We start from the raw sequence: 8697 nt of genomic DNA on the forward strand, positions 1-8697 counted from the left end.
TTCCCACCAACAGTGAATAAGTGTGCCTCTTTCTCCACATCCTCTCCAGCACTTGTCATTTTCTGTTTTGTTGATACTGGCCATTCTGGTGAGTGTGAGATGATATCTCATTGTGATTTTGATTTGCATTTCTCTAATGGCCAGGGACATTGAGCATCTCTTCATGTGCCTTTTGGCCATTTGTATTTCCTCTTCTGAGAAGTGTCTGTTCAAGTCTTTTTCCCATTTTGTAATTGGATTGTGTGCTGGTTTGAAAGGAAGTATGCCCCCTAAGAAAAGCCATGTTTTAATATATATCCCATTTCATAAAGGTAGAATAATCCATATTCAATACTGTATGTTTGAAACTGTAATGAGATTACCTCCCTGGATGATGTGATTTAGTCAAGAGTGGTTGTTAAACTGGATTAGGGGATGACGTGTCTCCACCCATTTGAGTGGGTTTTGATTAGTTTATGAAGTCCTATAAAAGAAGAAACATTTTGGAGAGAGAGATTCGGAGAGAGCAGAGAATGCTGCAGCACCACGAAGCAGAGAGTCCACCAGCCAGTGACCTTTGGAGATGAAGAAGGGAAATGCCTCCCGGGGAGCTTCATGAAATAGGAAGCCAGGAGAGAAAGCTAGCAGATGATGCCGTGTCCACCATGTGCCCTTCCAGCTGAGAAAGAAGCCCTGACTGTGTTCGCCATGTGCCTTCTCACTTGAGAAAGAAACCCTGAACTTCATCGGCCATCTTGAACCAAGTATCTTTCCCCGGATGCCTCTGATTGGACATTTCTATAGACTTGTTTTAATTGGGACATTTTCTCGGCCTTAGAACTGTAAACTAGCAACTCATTAAATTACCTCTTGTTAAAAGCCATTCCGTCTCTGGTATATTGCATTCCGGCAGCTAGAAAACTAGAACAGATTGGCTGTCTTTTTGTTGTTGAGTTGAACTATCTCTTTATAAATTCTGGACACTAGACCTTTATCTGATATGTCGTTTCCAAATATTGTCTCCAATTGTGTAGGCTGTCTTTTTACCTTCTTGATGAAGTTCTTTGATGCACAAAAGTGTTTAATTTTGAGGAGCTCCCATTTATTTATTTATTTCTTCAGTGCTCTTGCTTTAGGTGTAGGGTCCATAAAACCACCTCCAATTATAAGATTCATAAGATATCTCCCTACATTTTCCTCTAACTGTTTTATGGTCTTAGACCTAATGTTTAGATCTTTGATCCATTTTGAGTTAACTTTTGTATAGGGTGTGAGATATGGGTCCTCTTTCATTCTTTTGCATATAGATAACCAGTTCTCTAGGCACCATTTATTGAAGAGACTGTTCTGTCCCAAATGGGTTGGATTGACTACCTTATCAAAGATCAAATGTCCATAGATGAGAGGGTCTTTATCTGAGCACTCTATTCGATTCCATTGGTCAATATATCTATCTTTATGCCAGTTCCATGCTGTTTTGACCACTGTGGCTTCATAATATGCCTTAAAGTGAGGCAGCATGAGACCTCCAGTTTCGTTTTTTTCCTCAAGATACTTTTAGCAATTCGAGGCACCCTGCCCTTCCAGATAAATTTGCTTATTGGTTTTTCTATTTCTGAAAAGTAAGTTGTTGAGATTTTGATTGGTATTGTGTTGAATCTGTAAATCAGTTTAGGTAGAATTGACATCTTAACTATATTTAATCTTCCAATCCATGAACACGGTATGTCCTTCCATCTATTTAGGTCTTCTGTGATTTCTTTTAACAGTTTCTTGTAGTTTTCTTTGTATAGGTCTTTTGTCTCTTTAGTTAAATTTATTTCCAAGTATTTTATTCTTTTAGTTGCAATTGTAAATGGAATTTGTTTCTTGATTGCCCCCTCAGCTTGTTCATTGCTAGTGTATAGAAACACTACAGATTTTTGAATGTTGATCTTGTAACCTGCCACTTTGCTGTACTCGTTTATTAGCTCTAGTAGTTTTGCTGTAGATTTTTCAGGGTTTTCGATGTATAGTATCATATCATCTGCAAACAGTGATAGTTTTACTTCTTCCTCTCCAATTTTGATGCCTTGTATTTCTTTTTCTTGCCTAATTGCTCTGGCTAGAACTTCCAACACAATGTTGAATAACAGTGGTGATAGTGGACATCCTTGTCTTGTTCCTGATCTTAGGGGGAAAGTTTTCAATTTTTCCCCATTGAGGATGATATTAGCTGTGTGTTTTTCATATATTCCCTCTATCATTTTAAGGAAGTTCCCTTGTATTCCTATCCTTTGAGGTGTTTTCAACAGGAAAGGATGTTGAATCTTGTCAAATGCCTTCTCTGCATCAATTGAGATGATCATGTGATTTTTCTGCTTTGATTTGTTGATATGGTGTATTACATTAATTGATTTTCTTATGTTAAACCATCCTTGCATACCTGGGATGAATCCTACTTGCTCATGATGTATAATTCTTTTAATGTGTTGCTGGATTCGATTTGCTAGAATTTTGTTGAGGATTTTTGCATCTATATTCATTAGAGAGATTGGTCTGTAGTTTTCTTTTTTTGTAATATCTTTGCCTGGTTTTGGTATGAGGGTGATGTTGGCTTCATAGAATGAATTAGGTAGCTTTCCCTCCACTTCAATTTTTTTGAAGAGTTTGAGCAGGGTCGGTACTAAATCTTTCTGGAATGTTTGGTAGAATTCACATGTGAAGCCGTCTGGTCCTGGACTTTTCTTTTTGGGAAGCTTTTTAATGACTGATTCCATTTCTTTACTTGTGATTGGTTTGTTGAGGTCATCTATTTCTTCTTGAGTCAAAGTTGGTTGTTCATTCCTTTCTAGGAACTTGTCCATTTCATCTACATTGTTGTATTTATTAGCATAAAGTTGTTCATAGTATCCTGTTATTACCTCCTTTATTTCTGTAAGGTCAGTGGTTATGTCTCCTCTTCCATTTCTGATCTTATTTATTTGCATCCTCTCTCTTCTTCTTTTTGTCAATCTTGCTAAGGGCCCATCAATCTTATTGATTTTCTCATAGAACCAACTTCTTAACCTCTTATTTTTAAAGCCACCAGTTAGTTATAGGATGCAAAAACAGAGTACCCCATTAAAGAGGTTATATATACTGTTTCCTATACCAACCAAAAAGGTGGAGCATCTTGCAAAAAATTGTCATAAACCAAAATGATAATCATAAGTAAACAATTTTCTTAACTATCTTTAGCATGAGTTTAGAAAAACTGACAGAAGCAAATTGTTTAAAAGTACTGTCAGGGTGCAGTTCTCATACCAATACAACCTATATAAATAACTCATGGAAACTATTGCAACACTTTCTAGTAGGAAGAAAAATATTCTAAAGCATTTTCAAGTGAAAGAGTTCTTGGCTTCAATTACAGTGACTCTGTTTGGGGTTAGGTGTTGTTAGGCTACATAGAAGATTGTTTTTCTTGGGGAACACATTGATCTGAGGTGGTTTCAGTGGCCTTTGCTGAAAGGCAACAAGTTAAAGAGCTCATTAGTTTTTCTTTACAGACTTTGACTCTCTTTTTTTTTTGGCTATAGTGGTATTGTCTTAGGTCTACCTAGTGTTTCAGTGCTCAAAAGAATATACTTAGAGAAATCATATGTAGAATTTAAGCCCAGGTTTCACTTTTACACTGGAGTTAATTCATGTGCTCTTGGAAGTAGCACCTCCAGTCATTTACCATGTCCTGCCAATCTTACCTCAAATCCATCCTCTTCAACCCTACTGCTACCACCCCAGCCCAAGATATTATCCTCTCTCGCTTGAATGCTCCAGTTATCTCCTAACTTGTCTTCATTTTTTTTGGCTTTTTAAAAGGGATTTATTTGGTTACAAGTTTGCACTTCTAAGGCTTTAAAAGTGTCCAAACTAAGACATCCTGTGAAATATACCTTGACTTAAAGAAAGGCTGATGTCTGTCACATGGGAAGACACGTGGTTGGCATCTACTGGTTCTTGTTCCAGATTCCATTGCATCCAATTTCTGATTTCAGTGGTTTCCTCTCTAAGCATCCGTTGGCCCTCACTTTAGCTTCTCTGGGGCAAAACTCTGAATTTCATCTCTTATCTGAGCATCTCCCAGGGCCGGAGATTTCTTCTTTTCAGGTTCTGGCTATTTCTTTCTTTCTTTCTTTCTTTTTAATACTTTTATTGAGAAATCTTCACACACCTACAGTCCAAACATAATATATGATCAACGCATCACAATATCATCACATAATTGTTATTTATCACCATGGTCATTTTTAGAATATTTGCATCACTCCAGAAAAAGAAATAAAAAGAAAAAAGAAAAAACTCATATATACCAGACCCCTTACCCCTCCCTCTCATTGACCAGCAGTATTTCAATCTACCCAATTTTTTACCCTTTATTCCCTATTATTTATTTATTTTTTATCCTTCTTTTTTTTTTTTTAACTCATCTGTCCATACCCTGGATAAAAGAAGCTTCAGACACAAGGTTTTCACAGTCACACGGTCACATTGTAAAATCTATGTAGCTATACAATCATCTTCAAGAATCAAAGCTACTGGAACACAGTTCAACACTAACTGGTCTTAATGATGCCACTCTGTCTCTCTAGGATTTGTTTTCCACACAGCAACCAGAGTGATCTTAAGAAAAAGTAAATCAGATCATCTAACTACCAGGTGACCAACAACTTTGGTTTGCCCATGGCTGTCCCATTTTAGCACTGAAGATCCCACATCCCTCATCTTCAGACAAACTGAGATGGTTGTTCATTCCAGAATTCTGTTCAAAATCTGTCAGCAGCCTCCAGTCATCCTTGGAATAAAACCCTTTACCATAGTGTGCAAGGCCCTATATGGCCTCTTTTTTCCTATCTTTTCTGCTCATCTCATACCAGCCTCCCCTTTGTGCTCATCACTCCATGTTTACTGACTTTATCTTAATTATAGGAACTCATCATGCTCCTTTCCACCTCAGGACTTTTGCCTTTCATTTCCCTGGCTGGAATTTACTTTCTGCCTCCTTTTACTCGGTTAAATTAGGACACTATTTTAGGTCCCTCTGACACAAGTTCTTAGATCGTTCTATTCCATTCCTTCATAGCACTTACCATAGTTTGTAGTTATATAATTACTCATTCTAAGTTTAATGTCTAACCCTCATATTAGGCTATAAACTCTCTAAGTGTAAGAACCATGTGCATTTTATTTATCACTGTGGATTTAACTCCTAGAATATACCTGGCATATAAAAAGGGTTCAATAAATATCCCCTTTGATTCTACTGCTAACTCCACAGCTTGAAAATTTTTTTTAAGGATTTCAAGTTTATTCATATTCTAAACCACACAATCTACTACTGACATGCTAATCTTCTAGATGTGGATACCCTCGGAATTTCCAAATATCACTATGTCCCATATTGGTACTGCTGCTATGCCCTCTATATAATGAGAAAAGGGAACATTTATTGAGAGTGTACTGCACGCCAGTACTGTGCTAGACACTATGTCATCCAATGTGCTCCTCACAACCACAGCTGGGGAGGGGTAAATGCTCTCTCTGTTTTATATGTGGGTAGACAAAAGGTTTAGAGATAGTAGGTAACTTCTCTATTAGGGAAATAAGGCTAATAAGAGATGGAACCAGGAAGGTGTCTCATACCTAAACCCTTGCATTTTTGACTTCCAATTATATATTTTATTAGAAAGAATTAGGTTTGGCTATGCATGACAGAAAAGCCCAAAGTTCAGTAATAGTGGTGCAGACAGGTAGAAAATTATATTTCTCTCATTTTAAAGTCTAGGATTAGAATGGCAGTCCTTGAGCATCATGGACCCAGGCTCCTCCTATGTTGCTGCTTATTCACCCGTAGTGTGTGTGGCTTTCACCTTCTGCCCAAAATGTCAACTTGAGCTCCAGGTATCCTCAAGCCTATTAGGTTGACAGCAAAGAGGAAGACATAAGGGAAGAAGGTGTAAAGAAGGTTATGCACGCATCCTTTAAGGATACTTTAACGAAGCCATAACTGATACTTCTGTTTACATCCCATTTACCCCCTCACTGCGAAGGAGGCTGGAAAATGTAGTTTATGTTTTGGTCAGCTATGGGCTCAGCCACTAAAATATATCAGGGATGCTCTTACAAGGAAAAAGGAAAGAATGGATATGTCAGACACATACATGCTATATGGCAGGTTCTACCACTGAATTCCAAAACTATTTACAATTTTGTTTCATCCTACACACCTTCTTATTTTCCACTCCCTCGCCATAAACCTTTGCACAATGGGACCATTCACCTCTCTATCTCCCAGACAAATCAAGCCCATTTTCTATTTTACTCTCCTTGTTCTCTCCCCTTCTTGACTAGGCCTCCTGTCAGCCTCCATACCTTCACTTTATTGACCAGCTCACAACCTTCCTTCAGAGAGCCCTCTGACTATTCCAGTCTGTCTTCTTCCCCTTCTTTGAACTCCAAACTCAAGTATCAATTTTTTCTTGTAGATAGGGGCATTTCATTATTCTCTAAACGTCTCTACTGCATTTGCTTTCTTTCCCCCAAATAAAATGAGAGAAACAAAGTTCTGGGCACATGGCAAACACCCAATAAATATATTTAACAATATATGAAACAGCCTTGTGCCAGTTTGAAACTGTTATGTAACCCCAGAAAAGCCACGTTTTAATCTGGATCCAGTTTTGTGGGGCCAGACCTATTGTTTAGGGTGAGAAATTGTGATTGATTGTTTCCATGGAGATGTGACAATTGTGGGTGTGGCCTTTTGATTAGATGAAGATGTGACTCCACCCATTCAAAGTAAGGGTCTTGATTAGTTTACTAGCCTCCTTCAAAAGGGAAAACATTTTGGAGAAACCTCAGATGCAGATGCTTGGAGAACTGTTGCTTCAGAGGTTACAGGACATGGATGTTTGGAGATGCTTGGAGTGCCAACAGAGAGAGTAGATGCCCAGACACCGGCAGATCCCAGCAGATGTTGCCATGTGCCTTCCTGTGAGATGCTGAGCAAGCCAGAACCCAGAGTTGTGTCCTGGAGGAGCTAAGTGAAGCCCCACAGATGCTTAGAGAGGAAACCACTGGAATCAGAAGCTGGAAGCAACAGAACTGGGAACAAGGACCAGCAGACACCAGCCATGTGCCTTCTCACGTGACAGACAGTGAGTCAAAATATCTTTTTCTGGATGCCTTAGTTTGGACATTTCTGTGGCCCTAGGACTATAAACTTTAACATAATAAATTCCCTCTATAAAGGGCATTCTGTTTCTGGTATATTGCATTTCAGTAGCTTTAGCAAACCAAAATAAGCTTTAGTTAACTATTCTAACACTTATCGAGACCACTGGTTTATTCGTGATGTTTGCCAATGAAAGTTCGTTTTCACAATGAGACTTCTACAGTCCTTCGTCATGAAAATATACGCCCATACAACAAATATTTACTGAATACATATTAAAAGTCCCTGTGCAAAAGGGCTTGTTCCAGGTTATCCATTTATAGCTCTCACTGGATTTCAGTTTTTGAATTAATGTCAGTATGGTAGTGCACTACTTTTCAAACTTTAATGGGGACACAAATCATCCGGGGATTGTTAAAATGCAGGTCCTGATTTAGGAGGGCATGGTGGAGCCTGAGCTTCTGCATTTCTAATGAGCTCCCAGGAGAAGCTGATGTTGACAGAGCATACTTTTAATAACAAGACTGTAGAGGTCCCCCTCTCATCTGCATTAGATCACCTTAAGATCCTTTCTAAAGCCAAAAAAAATCCCTAGGTCCCACTCAGACCCATTGAATCAGAATCTCTGGAATGGGGTCCAAGATTTTGCATTTTAAAAAGATCTCCAGTTTTATCAAACATTCCCCAAAGAACTAAGACCAATCCTGCTCAAACTTTTCCAAAAATGAAGAAAAAAGAACACTACCTAACTCATTTTATGAAATTAACATCACTTTAATACCCAAACTGGGTAAAGATTCTAAAAGAAAGGAAAACTACAGGCCAATCACCCTAATGGAACATAAATCAAATTTTAGAATATAAAATGTTTAATTCAGATTTGAAAAAAAAAAAGATCTCTAAAAGATTTGTATAGACACTGTGCTGGTTTGAAAGGATTATGTGCCCTACAAAAGCCATGTTTTACTCCTGAGCCATCTTGTGGAGGCAGCTGTTTCTTTTAATCCCCATTCAGCACTGTAGATTGGAAACTGATTAGATTATCTCCACGGAGCTGTGACACACCCAACTGTGGGTATTATCCTTTGATTAGAGGGAGATGTGACCCCTCCCATTCCAGGTGGGTCTTGATTACTTTACCGGAATTCTTTAAAGAGGAAACATTTTGGAACAGCTTCAGAGCTAGGAGAGCCCACACAGCCAGAGACCTTTGGAGATAAAGAAGGAAAAGACTCCTGGGGGAGCTTCATGAAACAAGGAGCCTGGAGAGAAAGCTAACAGACGTTGCCATGCTTGCCATGTGCCTTTCCAGTTGAGATAGAAATCCTGAACGTCATCAGCCTTCTTGAGCCAAGGTATCTTTCCCTGGATGCCTTAGAGTGGATGTTTTACTAGCCTTGCTTTAACTTGGACATTTTCAAGGCCTAAGAACATGTAAAATGGCAACTTAATAAATCCCCCTTTTTAAAAGCCATTCTGTTTCTGGTATATTTCATCCCAGCAGCTTGCAAATTAGAACAAACACT

The sequence above is a fragment of the Tamandua tetradactyla genome, chromosome 4 (assembly GCF_023851605.1).
Source record: "Tamandua tetradactyla isolate mTamTet1 chromosome 4, mTamTet1.pri, whole genome shotgun sequence".
Lineage (NCBI taxonomy): Eukaryota > Metazoa > Chordata > Mammalia > Pilosa > Myrmecophagidae > Tamandua > Tamandua tetradactyla.